This window comes from Bubalus bubalis, chromosome 3 (assembly GCF_019923935.1).
Source record: "Bubalus bubalis isolate 160015118507 breed Murrah chromosome 3, NDDB_SH_1, whole genome shotgun sequence".
Classification (NCBI taxonomy): Eukaryota; Metazoa; Chordata; class Mammalia; order Artiodactyla; family Bovidae; genus Bubalus; species Bubalus bubalis.
In genome coordinates, this window is record NC_059159.1 from 152,023,607 (window position 1) to 152,044,719 (window position 21,113).

Consider the following 21,113-nt stretch of genomic DNA (forward strand, 5'->3'; position numbering starts at 1 on the left):
TGACTGTACGATAGGACTGAGGTTTCTTGGTTTGTAGTCTGGTCAATTTCTGGAACAAAGCAGCTTCCAGTGCGCATGTGTAGACTCCTGGGCTCCACTGAGCGCTCTCGGCCTGTAGGCAATTTCATCCCGACCCTGTGACTCTTGCCTCCCTGGGACTCACCTGTATAGTTAAGTTCCTGAGAGGGACACAACCCCAACCCTCACAGGACCAGGCAGCCTTTGTTAGAAATTGCTTTGTTTGTGGGGACTCTGAGCACAAACGTGTTCTTAAGCTTGTCTTGGTAGCCCCATGACTGTGAGGTGCTGGGAGTGGGAGACTTATGCTTGAAAACGAGGGTGGTGGGAACGAAGGGCCAGGAAAAAGCGCCTCCCAGCCGCAGCCTAACAGCTGACGTGGTGCAGGGCAGCCTGCTGTGCAGCAGCCATATTTTCCGAGTCTAGTCTGTCACTAAATAATATGGCACAGATGTTGCTGAATATTTTATGGTTAACTTGCCCTAGGGGTCTCTAAATGTTTTATAATTTCTGGGTAAATAAAGCAATCATTGGGGGCCTTGTGCTCTAAGCAGCAGGTTCAATATTGTTATCCCGCCACACATAGGAGACGTTCCTTCTTCTCCCAGTCACACTTTGACAAGGCAATAGCCGTAAAGGTTAAAGTTCCTGTGTGAACAGTGAGAACACAGGAAAATAACATCTACCGGATGGTGAAGGCTAATTTCAGGACCTTTGTAATGATACTGTAACTTGATTTTAGACAAAATCTTGAAAACTGAGATTGATGTTTCTTGCTTTTTTGGGTTGAAGCCTTTTGGGATTGACCGATGGAGCAGGAGTGTTTTCTTTATGATGAGGGTGCGTACAGTTGTTGGTCTAAAAGGGACATATTCATCTCAAGATTAGGTCAGCTCAGTGTGAGGAAGCACTTTGAATCTTCCGGTCCTCTGTCTTTAACCCACTTCGGCATCCTAAACAACAGAGGGCGCTCTACTGATAGCAATCTGAGGGACCCATCTCCTGGGTGAGGACCAGATGATCTGAGTTGTGCGCCTGGGTTTACACTTCATTTGCTTCTTCACTTATGTTCAGTGAACTCATGGTGGAATCCTGGTCCACGGGTCAAGGTAGGGAGTGTGAGGGTGTGGGAGACGGGGTTTAGAGAGTGGGGAGGAATGGCACTACACTGTAGAGAGATGTGTGGCTCAGGGACTTAGGAGATAGAACTTCAGATTCTGGTGCTGCTTCTTGCTAGCCTTGTCTTTGAGCAGTTATGTTACCCCTCCCTGCAGTTTCCTCATTAATAAAATGGTGATAAATACTAACTCATTTGAAATAAGTATTTGGCACGATGCCTGGCTTATAGGATGTGTTCAATAAATAATAGCTTTTAAAAGAAGCAAGCAAGCAGACACATTCTTGGGTTCGGCTAGAGGAAGAGGGGCAGAACATAAGTAGGGAGCCTGCTCATTTACTGTGCTGGCATAACTCATTTTAGAACATGTTACACAGACTAAGATTTTATATGTATATATTCCTGCTAACCTGTTGATTAAAAACAATCCTTTATAAGGTGTGGATAAGTTTTGCCTGTTATTTCATATTGGCTTTCCATTTATTTGGGAGGTGCTGGGTTGTTTTTTTTTTTTTTTTCACATCTAAATGATTTGACAGTGTGAAATTCTAAAATAGAAGTTTGAACTTGTTCTCTCAAATAATCCTATGCTTTTTTAGACAGAAACTTGATACACCCAAGAATAAAACCAACTTAAAGAAGAAGGGTGATGTGAACTCTTTGGAGGTGCTTTCCAAACCTCATTCCAGATTTAGGATCTGAAGATACAAAAGAAATGGCTTTTACCACATTTCACTTCAAATGGTAGGAATCTTCTTTGACACAGATGATGGAATTTCAGCGCCAAAAGAGTCCTTGAGCTTCTCATGCTTTAAAAAATACCTTGCCTGCCTCCTTTCCTCCCTCCCTCCACCCAATTAAATAATCTCTTAGCAGTGAGGCTAGGCTAGCAGCAGTTTTACAAGCATCTCAGGTGATTCTGATGCAACCAGCCATGTAAACCCTTGATTTATACCAGCTGATTTTACTGATGAATTAAGTACTTTTTGCTGGTAGGAAGAAGGCCATCTTTCCTGTGGCCTTCAAAATCCTGTTAACCTATCGATTAAAAACAATCCTTTATAAGGTGTGAATAAGTTTTGCCTGTTATTTCATATTGGCTTTCCATTTATTTGGGAGATGCTGGGGTTTTTTTCACATCTAAATGATTTGACAGTGTGAAATTCTAAAATAGAAGTTTGAAATTGTTCTCTCAAATAATCCTATGCTTGGGCTTCCCTGGTAGCTCAGACGGTAAAGCATCTGCCTGCAGTGCGGGAGACCTGGGTTCGATCCCTCGAATATCCCCTGGAGAAGGAAATGGCAACCCACTCCAGTACTCTTGACTGAAAAATTCCATGGACTGACAAGCCTGGTAGGCTACAGTCCATGGGGTTGCAAAGAGTCAGACATGACTGAGCAAATTCACTTCACTTCTTTCAGAAATCCAACCAGTTAGAAACCTTCAACAACTTGCCCAGCCCCTTTCTGCCTTTTCCCTTCAGTTTTCAGGGTGAAGTTCGGGGTCTTCAGCTTAACTTACAGCTCTTTTCACTATTTGCCTCTTGCTCCACCTCTCCCCTCAGTGCTTCTGTTCCCCTACGTCTCCCAGACACCCTTTGTCTAGGTGTGCCCAGCTGCTCGCCTTTCTAGAATGTGGCGTGATGCTTCACAGTGCCACACTTCAATGCATGCTTTCCCTTCTTCCTGCTGGGCTGCCTTTATCTGTTTCCTCATTTTCAAAATGCAGTTCAAGCTGAGATTCCCAAGTAGAGAGGCAACCAGGGAGCATTAGCTGTGGCTGCCTGGGTCAAAACACTGTAGATTCATTTAAACACTGGGAAAAACTCTTTCAGGGTCTTTCATTTCAAGCTCAAGTGTTTTCAGGCTGGATTGGTATCAAAGATGTGTGAAGGAGGATCAGTTGTGAGACCAAAAAAGTTACCGGGCTCTGATGGCTTGGAGAACATGTGACCCATTAAAAGATGACTAAATTTCACCTTTTGAGAAACATGGAACAACTGGTCCAGGGTTTTTGCTAATTTACAACCCTCGCAATGATCTTATTTTACAGATTTGATTGAGGCTGGATGTTTCCACTGGCCTGGTTGAGAGCTACTGTACTGGCTGAGTTCGGAGAGTTTCCTTGATAGGAAAAAGGTAAAGCTTTATTCTGACACATAAACACCCTGGGCCCGTTTGCCTACTTCAGGGGTCATTGTCCAACCCAAGGTCTGGAGAGTCCTGGGTACGCTTTGGCTCTTCTCTTTTCTTTGCCAAGAGACTCATTGTTGGAGATAGAGGAAAGTCTTACATATCATGCCATCAACGGGGTGGGAAAAAGATAGCAGAAATAGTAAGCTGTGAAGGGTGTGCTGTGTAGGATAAAATAAGACATCTTAATTGATCAGTGGATGGTGAAGGTTTGGAGAGGAAAGACTGGGAGATTGGGATGTCCGTTGTTTGTCAAGATAACAACCCCTTGTCCCCTACGTTAAAGGCATCTTACAATAAATGGGAGATTTCCTTCTTAGTTCCTGGACACTTGCCATCTCTCTGTCTTGCTTCTGTGTTGTGGTGACCCATAGTGCTTTATGAGATGCAGGCAACTTCCTGGGCCAGTGCTGCTGAATGGCCAAGTGTGTCTTCATTCATGCCTGTGGTCACTAAAGGGATAACTTGGCTTGCAAAGCAGGAAAGTCTGTGTTTAAGGCAAACCCTCCTCAGTTAATACACTTTCTCACCTTGAAAGTCTTGGTTGCAGAAAGATAAATTTTTATAATACAAGTAAAATAATAGGAACTGAGGAACAGTGAATTATTTATCACTTAAATAAAAAGAAGGGACAAGTCATAGGTTTAAATAGGAAGATCTTAATGACTTGTTTCCATTCATAGTTAACTTTTAAGCAACCATGTTATTTAACCATGTTATATTTGTATATTATTTACACTGTTTTCACTGTTCAGTTTAAATACAAAGCTGATCTTGAGATATATAGAAACCTAAGCTATCTTTAAAGATTTATTTATTTTCTTTTGGCTGCATTGGGTCTTTGTGGCTTTGTGCAGGCTTTCTCTAGTTGTGACAAGCAAGGGCTACTCTTCACTGCAGTGTGGGGACTTCCCATTGCGGTGGCTTCTCTTGTTGCAGAGCATGGGCCCTAGGGTGTGCGGGCTTCAGCAGTTGTGCACATGGGCTCAGTAGTTGTGTCTCCTGGGCTTAGTTGCTCTGTGGCATGTGGGATCTTCTTGAGCCAGGGTTTGAACCTGTATTCCCTGCATTGGCAGGCAGACTCTTAACCACTGGTCCACCAGCGAAGCCCCTAAACTGTCTTTAAAGATGAGAAAGTTTGTGTTTATAAAGGCTTTTCTTTCTATTCCTATTTTATGATTGTCATAATTACAATTAAACAGATATGTTATATGTCTTGGCTAAAAGTTTCAGAATTATATCCATAACTTGATAAATTTACATTTGAACACTGTAGTTATGCCTCTAGTCCCTATGTTGCCATGTCCTTATGTATCTGACTGTCCTCCCAGTCCAGTTCTTAGAAAATTCTTAATATTCAAAAGGAGCTAATGAGTGGGAAGCTTCACATTTGTTCTTAAAAAGATGTTAAATAAGAAATGAATCCATTAAACAATCTGCAAGAAAAGCTATCTCTCTTGGTGGTTTCCCTGTTCGTAAAGCTCCCCAAATGTGCAGTTTTTTTTTTTTTTGGGTAATTTAATTTTTTCTGCAGATGTCCATCCAATTTATTTGTGATTTATCATAGATTTTAATTTATAGTGAAAGTGCTGGGCCAGATTTACAAAGGGATAATTTTTTTCCTAACCTCATTCTAGTTTTAATGAATAATTTGTTTATCCCATTATTATTAATTTATCTTTGGATGTTAATGCTTTTGGACAATTACTAGCTTCACAAAGTTCTTCTCCAGCTGTTATATTGTGACCCTAATACACCTGGAACCTTCTTGTGCCAATGTAGCTTTATCTTGAAAAAATTTTCTAGTTTTAAGACTAAGTCTGTGTGAAGAATGGAGTTAGAGAATCAAAGATTTGAAGAGAAATCTGAGGCAAATAAAGAATGTAGTTTATTTTATTCATAAGTGTTATTTGTATTATACTGGATGATGATCATCTCAGCTCACTATGATCTTCAGAGACAAGGATCTCTCTCATGGTTGTAGATACCACCATTCAGTCAGTTCAGTTCAGTCGCTCAGTCATGTCTGACTCTTTGCGACCCCATGAATCGCAGCACTCCAGGCCTCCCTGTCCATCAGCAACTCCCGGAGTTCACTCAGACTCACGTCCATCGAGTCAGTGATGCCATCCAGCCATCTCATCCTCTGTCGTCCCCTTCTCCTCCTGCCCTCAATCCCTCCCAGCATCAGAGTCTTTTACAGTGAGTCAACACTTCTCATGAGGTGGCCAAAGTACTGGAGTTTCAGCTTTAGCATCATTCCTTCCAAAGAACACCCAGGGCTGATCTCCTTTAGAATGGACTGGTTGGAAATCCTTGCAGTCCAAGGGACTCTCAAGAGTCTTCTCCAACACCACAGTTCAAAAGCATCAATTCTTCGGCACTCAGCCTTCTTCACAGTCCAACTCTCACATCCATACATGGCCACAGGAAAAACCATAGCCTTGACTAGATGGACCTTTGTTGGCAAAGTAATGTCTCTGCTTTTGAATATGCTATCTAGGTTGGAGATAACTTTCCTTCCAAGGAGTAAGTGTCTTTTAATTTCATGGCTGCAGTCACCATCTGCAGTGATTTTGGAGCCCAAAAAAATAAAGTCTGACACTGTTTCCACTATTTCCTCATCTATTTCCCATGAAGTGATGGGACCGGATGCCATGATCTTCATTTTCTGAATGTTGAGCTTTAAGCCAATTTTTTCACTCTCCTCTTTCACTTTCATTAAGAGGCTTTTTAGTTCCTCTTCACTTTCTGCCATAAGGGTGGTGTCATCTGCATATCTGAGGTTATTAATATTTCTCCCGGCAATCTTGATTCCAACTTGTGTTTCTTCCAGTCCAGCGTTTCTCATGATGTACTCTGCATATAAGTTAAATAAGCAGGGTGACAATGTACAACCTTGACGTACTCCTTTTCCTATTTGAAACCAGTCTGTTGTTCCATGTCCAGTTCTAACTGTTACAGATTTAACTGTTACCTGACCTGCATACATATTTCTCAAGAGGCAGGTCAGGTGGTCTGGTAGTCCCATCTCTTTCAGAATTTTCCACAATTTATTGTGATCCGCATAGTCAAAGGCTTTGGCATAGTCAATAAAGCAGAAATAGATGTTTTTCTGGAACTCTTGCTTTTTCTATAATCCACTGGATATTGGCAATTTGATCTCTGGTCCTTCTACCTTTTCTAAAACCAGCTTGAACATCAGGAAGTTCATGGTTCACGTACTGCTGAAGCCTGGCTTGGAGAATTTTGAGCATTACTTTGCTTGCATGTGAGGTGAGTGCAATTGTGTGGTAGTTTGAGCATTCTTTGGCATTGCCTTTCTTTGGGATTGGAATGAAAACTGCCCTTTTCCAGTCCTGTGGCCACTGCTGAGTTTTCCAAATTTGCTGGCATATTGAGTGCAGCACTTTCACAGCATCATCTTTCAGGATTTGAAATAGCTCAACTGGAATGCCATCACCTCCACTAGCTTTGTTCGTAGTCATGCTTTCTAAGGCCCACTTGACTTCACATTCCAGGATGTCTGGCTCTAGGTCAGTGTTCACACCATCGTGATTATTTGGGTTGTGAAGATCTTTTTTGTACAGTTCTTCTGTGTATTCTTGCCACCTCTTCCTAATATCTTCTGCTTCTGTTAGGTCCATACCATTTCTGTCCTTTATCAAGCCCATCTTTGCATGAAATGTTCCCTTGGTATCTCTAATTTTCTTGAAGAGATCTCTAGTCTTTCCCATTCTGTTGTTTTCCACTATTTCTTTTCATTGATCGCTGAGGAAGGCTTTCTTATCTCTTCTTGCTATTCTTTGGAACTCTGCATTCAGATGATGCTTATCTTTCCTTTTCTCCTTTGCTTTTCGCTTCTCTTCTTTTCACAGCTATTTGTAAGGCCTCCCCAGACAGCCATTAAGGCTTAGTTTTCCCAAAATAGAACTTCTGAGTCCTTGAGGGGTTGCTTTCCCTTATGAGTCAGAATATTCTCATGTACATAGTGAAAATGTCATGCTTGCCCAGCCTACTTTAGAAGAAAACTGCATTAACCCCCTTATTGAGAGAAATGAGCTCTGTGGCTAGGTGGACTGGGGTTTAAGTCTTAGCTCTGCTACTTAGTACAGTGTGATTCTGGGAAAGTTACTTAACTTTTCTGAGCCTTAGTTTTCTCATCAGACAATGGGGAAAATAGTAATACCAACCTATGGGGTTGTTATGAAGATGGAATTTGACCATGTATTTTCTGTGCTTAGTGAATGACTGGACATATTGTAAGTTTTCTCTAATGATGGCATTTTTATGGATCTATGGGTATGTATTTGTGAAGATCAAATAAAATATACACAAAAGTGCTTTATAAGTGTTAAGGAGCTATTCAGATGTGTTGACATCATTAGTTGAGCATTTTAATATCTTTCTGAGCCTGGATCTTGAGTTACAAACCTTCACAGAACCTGAATGAAGCAGTCTCTAAGCCACAAGAAAGCTGATCCTTGTCCACTTTCTGTTTCTGGCCCCAGGTAGCACATGCCAGCTATTATACAGCCACCATATCTCAGGTTCTTTGCTTTACTTACGTTATTAGTAACCCTTCTAAAAAACCTCCAACATAGGTGTGATGATTCACATTCTGTTGTTGTTCAGTCGCCAAATTGTGTCTGACTCTTTGCAACCCCATGAACTGCAGCACACCAGGCTTCCCTGTCCTTTTCTATCTCCCAGAGTTTGTTCGACCTCATGTCCTTTGAGTTGGTGATCAGTTCAGTTCAGTTGCTCAGTCATGTCCAGCTCTTTGCTACCCCATGGACTGCAGCACACCAGGCTTCCCTGTCTATCACCAACTCCTGGAGCCTACTCAAACTCATGTCCATTGCGTTGGTGATGCCATCCAACCATCTCATCCTCTGTCATCCCCCTTTCTTACTGCCTTCAATCTTTCCCAGCATCAGGGTCTTTTCCAATAAGTCCGTTCTTCACATCAGGTGGCCAAAGGATTGGGGTTTCAGCTTCAGCATCAGGCCTTCCAATGAATATTAGGACTGATTTCCTTTAAGATGCACTGGTTGGATCTCCTTGCAGTCCAAGGGACTCTCAAGAGTCTTCTCTAGCACCACAGTTTGAAAGCATCAGTTCTCTGGCAATCAGCCTTCTTTTTGGTCTAACTGTCATATCCTTACATGACTACTGGAAAAACCATAGCTTTGATTTGATACAGACCTTTGTTGACAAGGTGATATTTCTGCTTTTTAATATACTGTCTGGGTTTGTCAATGCTTTTCTTCCAAGGAGCAAACATCTTTTAATTTCACGGCTTCAATCACCGTCCACAGTGATTTTGGAGCCCAAGAAAATAAAGTCTGTCACTGTTTCCACTTTTCCCCCTTCTATTTGCCATGAAGTGAGAAAATAAATATAAGAACTTGTTTAAGGTTTATCTTAAATGGCTCTTAAATTAGGGAAGGAAAACCAAGATCCAAATGTATCTTGTTTTAAAATACATGTACTTTTCACTCTACCATGTCTCTGGTGGGAGTGTAACAGCAGCTGTGAGTCAGACAGATTTATACCTTGTCCTGGATCTGCCGCTCACAAGCCTTGTGTCCTTGGGGAACTTGGTTTATTACTCGAGCCTAGGTTTCTTCATCTGTAAAAGGGCAGGAGCTACCCCACGGGAATGTTGTGAGTATTAAATTAGAAGGCATATAGTAAGTGACAGTAAATAATAGCTGTTCATATTTTGTCTTCTGGTGCTTTCCATTTCCCAAGGGGGTGCTGGAGAGCGGCTCCTGCCTCTCCCGGTCAGCAGGGGGCAGTAGAGACCATAAAGGATAGGACTAAAGGAGGGCTGTAGCCTCAAGCAGGGCCCAACTAGGTCCACCTAGCAGTCTAGGCATCTCTGAATCACATAAGTTTAGTGGTCTTTGAGCCTGGTCCTTAAAGGAAAAAAGAAGGAAAAAAAGCCCCGTTGAAATACTCAATAATAGGCAAAACCACCACAGCAATCATTGTCCCTGCTGCTGCTGCTGCTAAGTCGCTTCAGTCGTGTCCGACCCTGTGCGACCCCATAGATGGCAGCCCACCAGGCTCCCCCGTCCCTGGGATTCTCCAGGCAAGAACACTGGAGTGGGTTGCCATTTCCTTCTCTGATGCATGAAAGTGGAAAGTGAAAGTGAAGCCGCTCAGTCGTGTCCAACTCTCAACGACCCCATGGACTGCAGCCTACCAGGCTCCTCTGTCCATGGGATTTTCCAGGCAAGAGTACTGGAGTGGGGTGCCATTGCCTTCTCCAGTGTTTGCAAAAAACTCAGAATAGATGGTTTTTTTATTATACATAAAGCCATTCATAACTGGCCTGTGTTAGCAGTTTCATTAACCTCATGAAGACATTAACATCATTAGAAAACAGAAGGAGAATACCTCCAGCTCCTTCGTTAGATCCAATTGGCAGAGCAGTGAAGCACAAAGGAGACCTGAGTCAGGCCTGTCTGTGCTCACGCCTGCAGCCGCTGGCTTCCCCATTAGGGTACTGCTTGTTGGAGCCATTAAATTAGCCTCATTTGTGATATGAAGGCATCTTTCCCCATATAGGTTGCTTTCAAGAAATGAATATTGGTAAGTGATAATGATGATAAATTAACACAAGATGATAAAGTAAATGCCAGATAGATTAGACCAAACATTGATAGATGAAGTGGGGTGGTATATCCCAGTTGCTCTGAAATATTAATTCTTCTTTCTTCATTTCTTACAACAAGCCTATGAGAGCCTTATTATTTTTATTTTTACTTTAGTTTCTCTGGCTTCCTCCCACTTGCTGTCAGGAGCCCCTGCAAAGTCCTCTGTGTTTTCTGGGAGTTCTGAAAGGTGGTAGTGGTGTGGCATGTCCCACATGTACCATGAACAATTATAGCTGATTTCCATGTGGCATGTGCAGTTTTATTCCCTTTTCCTCTGCTCTTATATCTACATATGTTGGGATGAGTTACTGGCCTGGCCACGGTTTCCTCTGCTCTGTACCATGGCTCCTGCTGTTGGTTATTACTGTGGGTGAACTCCAGCTCTGGAGGTGCCAAACTCTGGTTTTCTTGTGCAAGTGTGCAAATGAAAGTGACACCTCATTCTTTCTTAAAAAAAATCACATTCTATTTAACATTGTTAACATGGTACCAAGAGGCCCACGGATTCTTTATGCAAGTAGACATCTTTGGATCCATCCTGCCAATTTCTTATCCTTTAAGACTGAGCTTGCTACTGCTGCTAAGTCACTTCAGTCATGTCCGACTCTGTGTGACCCCATAGACGGCTGCCCACCAGGCTCCCCCATCCCTGGGATTCTCAAGGCAAAAACACTGGAGTGGGTTGCCATTTCCTTCTCCGATGCATGAAAGTGAAAAGTGAAAGAGAAGTCACTCAGTCGTGTCCAACTCTTAGCGACCCCATGGACTGTAGCACACCAGGCTCCTCCATCCATGGGATTTTCCAGGCAAGAGTACTGGAGTGGGGTGCCATTGCCTTCTCCTAAGACTGAGCTTAGATATCCTGTTTTTCAGGGCTTCCCAGGTAGTTTGGAGGTAAAGAATCCACCTGCTAATACAAGAGAGACAGGAGATGTGGTTCCATTCCTGGGTGGAGAAGTTCCCCTGGAGAAGGAAATGGCAACCCGCTCCAGTATTCTTGCCTGGAAAAATCCCATGGACAGAGGAGCCTGGAGAGCTGCAGTCCACGTGGTTACAGAGAGTCACACATAACTGAGCAGGCATGCACCTCCTGTTTCCCAGGAAGTCTTCCTGGAATCCCAGGTTGCTCTGTGAGTATCCCCCACCACCTTGATCCTGAAGCACCTTGCTTACTGCTACCTCAGCACGCTGTATCCACCAGAGCCTAGCGGCACACATGGCACGTGACTCCTTATTCACTTCTGTATGCCCACACCTGGGGCAGTGCTTGGTCCATGCCTATGTACTGAATGTAAGAGCCTCTTTGGTTTTGCTCCTGGTCTGTTCCTGCCACCCCTTCAACTTTGTCTAATCAGCTCTGTTGAAGCTCTTCTTTGGCATCACACTTTGAGTGCCTCTTTTTTTCCTAGGCCTCTGGATTAGTAGTCTGATTTTCAATGATCCACCAGGTTTTAAACCAATACTTTCTTTTGATGTTGTATTAGTTCCCTGGGGCTGCTGTTAACAAAGCACAATGAGCTCAGTGGCTTCAATACCAGAAATTTACGACTTCACAGTCTGGAGGCTAGAAGTCAGAAGTCAAGGGTCAGTAGGGTAGGTTCCTTCTGACAGCTCTGAGGGGGAATGTCTGTGCCATACCACTCTCCTGACTTCCGGCAGCCTCAGGCATCTGTAGTTTGTAGATAGTGTTTTCTCTGTCTTCACATCCTCCTCCATCTGTCAGTGTCAATCTCTGTGTCCAAATTCCCCGGTTTTAGAAGGGCACCAGTCATAATGACTTCTCAGGTGGTGCTAGTGGTAAAGAACCTGCTTGCCTATGCAGGAGACATAAGAGATGTGGGTTCGATCCCTGAGTCAGGAAGATCCCCTGGAGGAGGACATGGAAGACCACTCCAGTATTCTTGCCTGGAGAATCCCATGGATGGAGGAGCCTAGTGGGCTACAGTCTGTAGGGTTGCAAAAAGTCAGACATGACTGAAGTGACTTAGCGTCACAGCCACATTGTATTAGCCCTTTCCCTCCCCCGGTGTCCTTGTCTTAAGTTGATCATCTGCAGCTACTTCCAGTGAGGCCACTTTTATGGGTAGTGGAGGTTAGGACTTCAGTGTCATTTGGGGAGACACTTTCACCTATAACAGATGCCTCATCTGCTATACCTCAAGGATAGGTGGTGCCAGGCGGCTGGCCTAGGTGTGGCCAAAGTTTCCCACGGCAGCTTCTCTTTTCCAGGAGGGAGTTCACACAGCGTATCATAGTTGCTAGCGCACTTTCCTTTTCCACCTTCTCAAGGAGCGCACAGAGCTCAGACTAGGACCTGTTTCTTAGTTTTCACACTTAAAGTGAACTGGGCTTTGCACTTACTTTTAAAATTTCTGTTGGCATATGATTGATTTACAGTATTTTGTTAGGTTCAGGTGTACAGCAAAGTGAATCATTTAGCCATGTACCTATATACAGTCTTTTAGATTCTTTTCTCATATGGATCATTACAGAGTATTGAGTGGAGTTCCCTGTGCTATACAGTAGGTCCTTATTAGTTATCTGTTTTATTTGTAGTAGTATGTATCATGGAGAAGGCAATGGCACCCCACTCCAGTACTCTTGCCTGGGAAATCCCATGGACGGAGGACCGGTAGGCTGCAGTCCATGGGGTTGCAAAGAGTCGGATACGACTGAGCGACTTCACTTTCTCTTTCCACTTTCATGCATTGGAGAAGGAAATGGCAACCCACTCCAGTGTTCTTGCCTGGAGAATCCCAGGGATGGTGGAGCCTGGTGGGCTGCCATCTATGGGGTCGCACAGAGTTGGACACGACTGATGTGACTTAGCAGCAGCAGCAGCAGCATGTATATATCAGTCCCAATCTCCCAATTCATCTCTCCCCCTCCTACTCCCAGGTAACCATAAGTTTGTTTTCTGCATCTGTAACTGTGTATTTATTTTGAGAGGTGGAAAAAATTGCCTGGGCTAATCAGCACTGACGCCCAGCTGAAATCAAACTCAGTAATATTCTGGGCTCTTCGGGGGTTCTGTTCTTAGTGTATTATCATGGAAAAGGCAATGGCACCCCACTCCAGTACCCTTGCCTGGAGAATCCCATGGACAGAGGAGCCTGGTAGGCTGCAGTCCATGGGGTGGCTAAGAGTTGGACACGACTGAGCGACTTCACTTTTACTTTTCACTTTCATGCATTGGAGAAGGAAATGGCAACCCACTCCAGTGTTCTTGCCTGGGGAATCCCAGGGACGGGGGAGCCTGGTGGGCTGCCATTTATGGGGTCTCACAGAGTTGGACACGACTGAAGTGACTTAGTAGCAGCAGCGGCAGCAGCAGCAGAGTATTATCAACTTTAATGTTACAACAGCCTCCTGATAATGTATTCCACAGTTTTATTAGTTTGCTACCTCTGAATGGATTGGGAATACTCTGAATAATCCCACTGATGTGGGGTAATCCTAGGAAGTATTTTAACAGCAGTGAATCCATCAGAAAGCTTGTTTGGCACAATCTACAGGGATCACCTCTAGAGAGAAAACAAAGTCAACAACAGCAGAAAAAATTGACTGGGAGAAATGAAACCAGTGGAGGATTTAGCCAGTTTCCATTTTAGATTTGAATCCCTAGTTTAATCTTGGCTATTGTTCTTAAAGTTGCCTGCATTGCTCTCCTTTCAGTTTGATGTTCATTATGATGTTCATTTTATGTGTGTTCTTCCATTTCCTGTTCATTTGCTCTCTGGCATTTACTCCCTGGAATGATGGTCACCAGAAAAGTTGCAGCAGAAGTGGAAACCTCTTCATAGCTGATGCAGATGGCTCCAAGTCTGAGGTCCCTTGTGAAAGGTGTGACTTTGCCCTGGTGGCTCTTAATCCTGTCTGCAGTCCCACAGACTCTGCTGCAGTTTGCTCAGTGGCCTATGTGTCCGTGTTTTCAAATAATTGATCAGGTAATTCCAATGTGTAGCAAGTGTTGAGAACCACTGACTTACACCTACTTGGTTTGTTTGACTTGAAAGACAAAAGAGCAAAGTTAGGGGACTATTAATATTTGGAGTGCAATGTCTGCCTGAATCCCTGGAAGTCATATCTTTCCTTGGACAACCTCTGTCCCAGCTGGGCACCTTCAGGCAAAAATCCCACTGCAGCTCCTGATCGCGGCCATAGTAAACCATGTGGCTCCACAGTAGTTCTGTACTGCCCATGGCTTTGGGTCCATCTGATAGTCTGATTCCCTAGACACTGGGGTTTCAGTTTCTGGTGAAATTGCCTTCTACTCATGTCCTTTTGGCTGTGTTGATAAGTCACATGACCACTTTAAGACATTTTCCTTAACTGGAAAGCAGAAACAATTGGCTTCTTCCCTTGTATTGTGACATGAATACCGATATCCTGAACTTACATAGTTGATTGAAGCTGTCATCTTCCACTCCCATGAGCAGACCTCTGTGAGCCTGGTTTCTCTGCTATGAAAGCTTAGGAACAGTTTAGATATACATACCCCCTTGATTGTTGTTAGTTCAGTCTAGACTAGATAACAAAGAAACCAGTTTATTTGTTTCATTAAGAAGTTTAAGTGTTGATGTACACTGTGTTGGCAGATAGAGTTTTAATAAGGGAGAATCTCTATTTCGTGAGATGATGCGTGTGACTGTACCCGGCCCAGGGCCTGGTGTTGAGCATTGTGTTGGGTGTCATTGCATGTGTGTTATTCATCTATTAGCTCCTGTACTTGAGTCTCAGAGGGTCCGACTTCCACACAACATGCTGGGATCCTTGAAGATGTCAGTGAGGGAGTACAACCCACTTCAATGATAGAGGGTTACAGTGTGTTCTCCTCTTTTATTTACCTGGTAACTGCTTGAGATGGCATATGCTCTATTAACAGGAAGTTCAGAGTTTGTACTGATTGTTATTATTTAGATATATGTTTCTATTTATCAGCAAGTATTAAAAGTACCCACTTCCATCCATGAATGCATGATTATTAAAGTAGTACATATATGTGCTGTGTGCTAAGTGGCTTTAGTTGTGTCTGACTCTTTGCGACCTTATGGACTGTAGCCCACCAGGCTCATCTGTCCATGGGATTCTCCAGGCAAGAATATTGGAGTAGGTTGTCATTTCCTTCTCCAGGGGATCTTCCCTGAGCCAGGGATCGAACTCACGTCTCTTATGTGTCCTGCATTGACAGGGTGGTTCTTTACCACTACTGCCACCTGATACATATATAATGGAATATTATTTAGCCTGAAAAAGGAAGGAAATTCTAGCACATGCTGTAACATGGGTGAACCTTGAAAACATTGTACTAAGTGAAATGAACTAGATACAGAAGGATAAATAGTGTGTAAGCCTAGTTACATGAGATATTAAGAAGAGACAGAAAGTAGAATAGTGGTTGCCAGGGGTTGAGGGGAGAAGGCAATGGCAACCCACTCCAGTACTCTTGCCTGGAGAATCCCAGGGATGGGGAGCCTGATGGGCTGCTGTCTATGGGCTCGCACAGAGTCGGACACGACTGAAGTGACTTAGCAGCAGCAGCAGCAGAGGTTGAGGGGAGTGGGGAAGGGAGGCTATTGTATAGTGAGTACAGAGTTGCTGTTTGGGATGATGGAAAAGTTGTGGAGATGCATGGTGGTGATGATGGTTGCATAACGCTGTATGTGTATTTAAGGCCACTAAATTGCTTGCTTAAAAATGGCTAAAATGGTAAAATTTATATTATGTACATTTTACCACAACACCAAACAACAAAAAAGAGCACCTTGCTGACTGTACCTTGTGGGATAGTAGTGACTCTGAAAAATAGAAGTTATCTATAGCGTTCACTGACTTCTGTGGTATAAATGCTCCCCCATGGCTGATTTCAAGCTACTAACATGACTTTGAACTTGGAGTTGGTAAGAGCAGCATGCTGAGTTCTCTCTTGCTTGTGGAAAATGAGGAACTCTGTATGCCTTCCCCTTTCTCCTCACTTGCTTCTTTTTGTTGTAAATTGTTGTAAATTCAAATTATTAGACAATGACTATTTTTACGTTGGGCAGCTTATAGCCTCTTAGCAATAATCTGACATATGCATTAATTTTTTTGTGTATATGTTAGCTATTTGGAATATTTTTCATCGACCATTTTCTTTATAACCTCAATTTTCCCTTTCTTGAATTTTTGATATCTTTTAGATGTATATACTCTAGATATTTTTTTCCAGGAAGAGTTCATGTGTGTTTTAATTTCAGAATATTTAAATGTCTTAAATTTCTTCTTTTGCCTTTGAAGATAACTTGAGTAGATGCAATATACCTTTTCCCCTCAAAGTTCAGTTAATAAAGACTGAGACCAATCTGATATTTGCTCCTTGCACATCACTTTTACTTCTGGTTGTATTCTTGTGTATTTTCCTGCTAATCTTGAAGTTCAAAATTTTATCTAGGTTTCATATAAAAAATTTTCCTGGTACTATTTAGGCTTTGGGACTTGCAAAATCAGTTCTTAATCTAAGGACATTTGCTTCTAACTTTAAAGAGTTATTTCTTTTTCTCTCTTATCTCAGTTTTTTTTTTTCAAACAAGTATTTTTATTTATTTTTTTCTAAATATAAATTTTATTGTAAAGTATCTCAGTTTTTGTATCTGACATTGTTTCTGTAGATACAATCCTGATCTCTCCATGTATCTTTTCTCTCATTAAATTAGCCTATTACTCAATTTATTTTCTATTTGTGGGAGGATATTTTAAGCTTGACTTCTGTGTAATTCTAATTACATTTTTAGAAGGATCCAGTGAGCTGCTCACTGTATCTATTGTTGTTGTGGTTGATATTCAGTTGCTAAGTCATGTCCAACTCTTTGTGACCCCATGTACTGCATGCAGCATGTCAGGCTTCCCTGTCCTTCACTATCTTCCAGAGTTCACTCAAATTCATGTCCATTGTGTCAGTGATGCTATCTAACCATCTCATCCTCTGCTGCCATCTTCTCTTGCCTTCAGTCTTTCCCAGCATCAGGGTCTTTTCCAATGAGTTGGCTCTTCCCATCAGGTGGCCCAAATGTTGGAGTATTTTCATTATCCGTTGTAGTGTTTCATTATATGTCTTCACTATTGTGCTGTTTTTTTATGATGCCGGAGTATTGTGACTTCTTGGTAGTCTGCTGTGGATTCATCTATGTGTGCTTTTCCCCTCTACTCTTCTTTTGAGAACGTGTGTTGGGCAATGTCTAAAATCCTCTCCTGTTCCTGGTGGTCACATGTTTCAAAGGGGTGCTCTTGTTCTGGTTCTGCAGGTTGCTTCTTTTCATTTGACTTGCTTTGGGCAATGGCACTCCACTCTAGTACTCTTGCCTGGAAAATCCCATGGACGGAGGAGCCTGGTAGGCTGCAGTCCAGGGGGTCACTAAGAGTTGGGCACGACTGAGCGACTTCACTTTGACTTTTCACTTTCATGCATTGGAGAAGGAAATGGCAACCCACTCCAGTGTTCTTGCCTGGAGAATCCCAGGGATGGGGGAGCCTGGTGGGTTGCCATCTATGGGGTCACACAGAGTTGGACACGACTGAAGTGACTTAGCAGCAGCAGCAGGAATGCTTTACCTGTTTGGTGATTTCCACCCCTCCCTTTCGTTTGCATATCTTACAGATGAATGTCAATTCTTGTCCTATACTGGTAGTTGAAATGGATCCGATAGAACATGGATCTATGTTTGAATATTTCAGCCACAGGTAAAGAACAAAGAGATGAGTAAAAAGTTAGGTGGTCTGAATTTTTGAGCTGCCAGCTAGTTTAGAGATCAGACATTCTGGTAGGAAGACAGTGGGAACTAGAGCCAGAGTTTACTTCCAAGTTTGTAGTGGCACTCAGACTTCAACAAGGGCGGTGCCACTTTCCCTGGTGTATCAGGGTTGCTCTCAAAATGAGCTTGCTATCTTGTCTGTGGTTAAGCAGGACAGTCTTTCTTAGGTGAGACCTGGGATCCTTGCCTGATGTGGCCTCTACTATCTCTGCTTTTTCTAGGGGCTCAGGTGGAAGTTCATTACAACACAGGATGGTCTCACAGGCCATCTTTGCCTCCCTTGATTGCTTTTCCCTTTCAACAGGTTCTACTGAGATCTCTTCCACTTACTTCATAGGTAAATTTGTCCAGCACCTGATAGAAGTCATGGGAATGGCCAGCCGTTCCTTCCATCTAGTTCCCTCAGCAGAGTAGTTTTTGAAGTATCTCAGTGTTTCTCATGAGAAACACTCATGAGAAAATATGTCCCATATTTTTCCCTAATAATTTTAAAAAATATTTTAAAATTTATTATTTTAAATTGGAGGATAATTGCTTTACAATGTTGTGTTGGTTTCTGCTGTATAACAACATAAATCAGCTATACATATATCCTCTACCTCTTGAGCCTTCTTCCCTAATTTTTTTTTAATAATCTAAATAGGCACCAGGAATGAGACATGCTCAGCTTTTCACCTTAACTGGAAATCTAACATAGAAAATAATAAACTAAATGTCTAGGTTCAGAAGGTAGAAACTCTGGTTGAAAGACTGCTGCATGTTTTCCACCAGCATAGCTTTGATAGGCTAATGTTGCCCCTTCTTCAGGCTGGGCTGTGTGAATCCTGCTTTTGTATTACCATAACCAGTATGTTGTGTTAGTCACTCTGTCGTGACCGACTCTTTGCGACCCGATGGACTGCAAACTGCCAGGCTCCTCTGTCCATGGAATTTTCCAGGCAAGAATACTGGAGTGTGTTGCCATTTTCTTCTCCATAACGAGTATAACCCACTTTTTAATTCAGGATACAAATATGGTCATATCACCTTAATTTTGTTAAGTTAATTAGTTAAGACTCCAAGTATTCCATAGGAGGATGTCCAGTGTTTGCCTTGAGGGCCATTTTATTGTTGTTAACTTGCTAATTCATGTCCAACTCTTTGCAACCCCGTGGACTGTAGCCCACCAGGCTCCTCTGTCCATGGGATTTCCCAGGCAAGAATACTGGAGTGGGTTGCCATTTCCTTCTCTGGGGGATCTTCCCAGCTCAGGGATAGAACCTGCATTTCCTGCTTGGCAGGCGGGTTCTCCCACTGAGCCACCTGGGAAGCCTCTTGAGGCCCATATGCCTGTTTAAAAATTTATGAGAACTCTGAATGAAGGTTTACTTTGTCCAATTTGGGGAAAGGATGATTTCTCCTTCTAATGGCAGAATCAGAGGGAAAAGGGAAGCCTGATAATCATTTGATATTAACTCTTGGTATTGCTGTTAAGCTGGGTCTTATAGTGTCCCATAGATGCTGAAGTTTCCCTTTGCAGTATAATAATGGTCCAGACACCTGTACAAACCACTGTGATCTCCCACAATTGGGCTCCAAGATCACTGTTACCTTAGTCTGCACTCAGGGGTCTTCTAAACGCAACATGTGCAAGGATGGCTGGGTCCCCAGGCATTATCACTATACATTGTGCCTATACCCGGCCTCCTGGTTTACACATTTCAGGCCTGTTGAGCCCAGACTGCTAACCTAGATTACCCCCTCCCCACAGGTAATTTTATTCCAGAGGGCATGTTTTTCTTTCCTGTGGGCCTTATTCTGGACCACCCTGGTCAGTCCTCATGAGTCTTCCTGACTTTGAGTCAGGAACCAGGGTTTGGGGATCCTCTCTTGGAATATGCAATATGCAGACAGGTCCCCCTTTCCCCCAGAAACCAGCCCTAGTTGTCATCAGGTATTTTGACGGGTCTGACTTGGTAGAGCACGAATGTTTCGGTTATCTTCTTCTGCCAGAGCAAAGGTGCAGGCTCATCCTTCATAAGAGAGGCTACTCAAATGATTCTTGGAAGAACAAATGTCTGGTTCAAAGTGCCGCTTTGCTTCTTCCAATATTGAAAAGCAGTGGCTTTCTGTGACAGTGCTTCAGTGCGGTGACTGTGAATGCAAAAGTCAGTGCAATCCATGGTTCTCTTGGCATTCTTCCATAATTCTACTTACTTTGTAAGATAGCGTGACTAATGAGGGTGTAAAGAGTTACAGAATCAGAAAAGGCAAACAGATAAGTGGTGCATGTGTGCTAAGTCACTTCAGTTGTCCAACTCTCTGTGACACTATGGACTATAGCCCACCAGGCTCTTCTGTCCATGGGATTCTCCAGGCAAGAATACTGGAGTGGGTTGCCATTTCCTTCTCCAAGGGATCTTCCTGACCCAGGGATCAAACTGGTGTCTCATGTCTCCTGCATTGGCAGGTGGGTTCTTTACCACTAGTGCTCCCTGGGAAGCCCTGGATAAGTGGTAGAGTCAGAATCTGATTTCATCTTCCTGACTGTGAAGCCAGTGTCTAGTCAGTCAATCAGCAGTCATCATAGGGCGTCTGCCATGTACCAGACATGTGCTTGGTAGATGCTGGGGATACAGGATGAGTAAGGCATGGTCCTTGTGAGGGACTCAGACTACAAGAAGGGGTTAAGTAGGACCTTGGAGATATGAACTGGGTGCTGTAGGAGTTTGTGAGACAGGGCACTGGGGCATGGTTTCCTGGAGAAGGAGAGGTCTCAGCTGACTCTGGCAGGAAGAACTGGGGAAGAGAGGTAGAGGAAAAGGAAATAAGTTCCTTTGGGTTAGAGGAAGCCGTAAGTGGCGACTACAGAGCTTTCTAGTGGCCAGATCCTCTTCATGTTTGAGGCAGAGAGCACCTGCTGTGGTAAAGAGTTTCTAAGGGGTCTGTTTCTTTCTTCTTTCTTTTCTTAAAACCACTTTACTGCGGTATAATTATTGTGCCCAATAAAAGTATACAATTTGATGAGTTTGAATGTATACATCCACTCTTGAAACCATCACCATAAGCGAGGTAATAAACACTCCATCACCTCCAAAAGTTTCCTTGTGTCCACACCTCAACCTTTTTTTGGTAGTAAAAACACTTAATATGTTATCTTCCTGCTTAACAGATTTTTAAAAATGGAAGTATAATTGATTTACAATATTGTGTTAGTTTCTGGTATACAGAAAAATGATTCTCATATTTATATGTACACACACATGTACAGTTTCCCCTTTGTTTCCATTACAGTTTATTACAAGATATTAAATACAGTTCTCTGTGCTATACAGTATGTTCTTGTTTCTT

The 21,113-nt window shown here is 42.9% G+C and overlaps 1 protein-coding gene across 2 annotated transcripts in view; it reads left to right on the top strand.

The window, feature by feature from the left end:
- Window positions 1–522: 522 nt before the first annotated feature.
- The window catches only part of PLPPR1 (phospholipid phosphatase related 1), a 600,006-nt gene continuing 579,415 nt past the window's right edge, over window positions 523–21,113 (top strand). Inside the window, exons 1-3 of one of the 2 annotated variants that reach the window (XM_044940346.2) lie at window positions 523–1,127; window positions 1,735–1,879; window positions 3,189–3,274. The gene's annotated coding sequence lies outside the window, so the exon portion shown is untranslated. The remainder of the gene's footprint in view (window positions 1,128–1,734; window positions 1,880–3,188; window positions 3,275–21,113) is intronic. The other variant, XR_006550103.2, reaches the window with a different exon arrangement.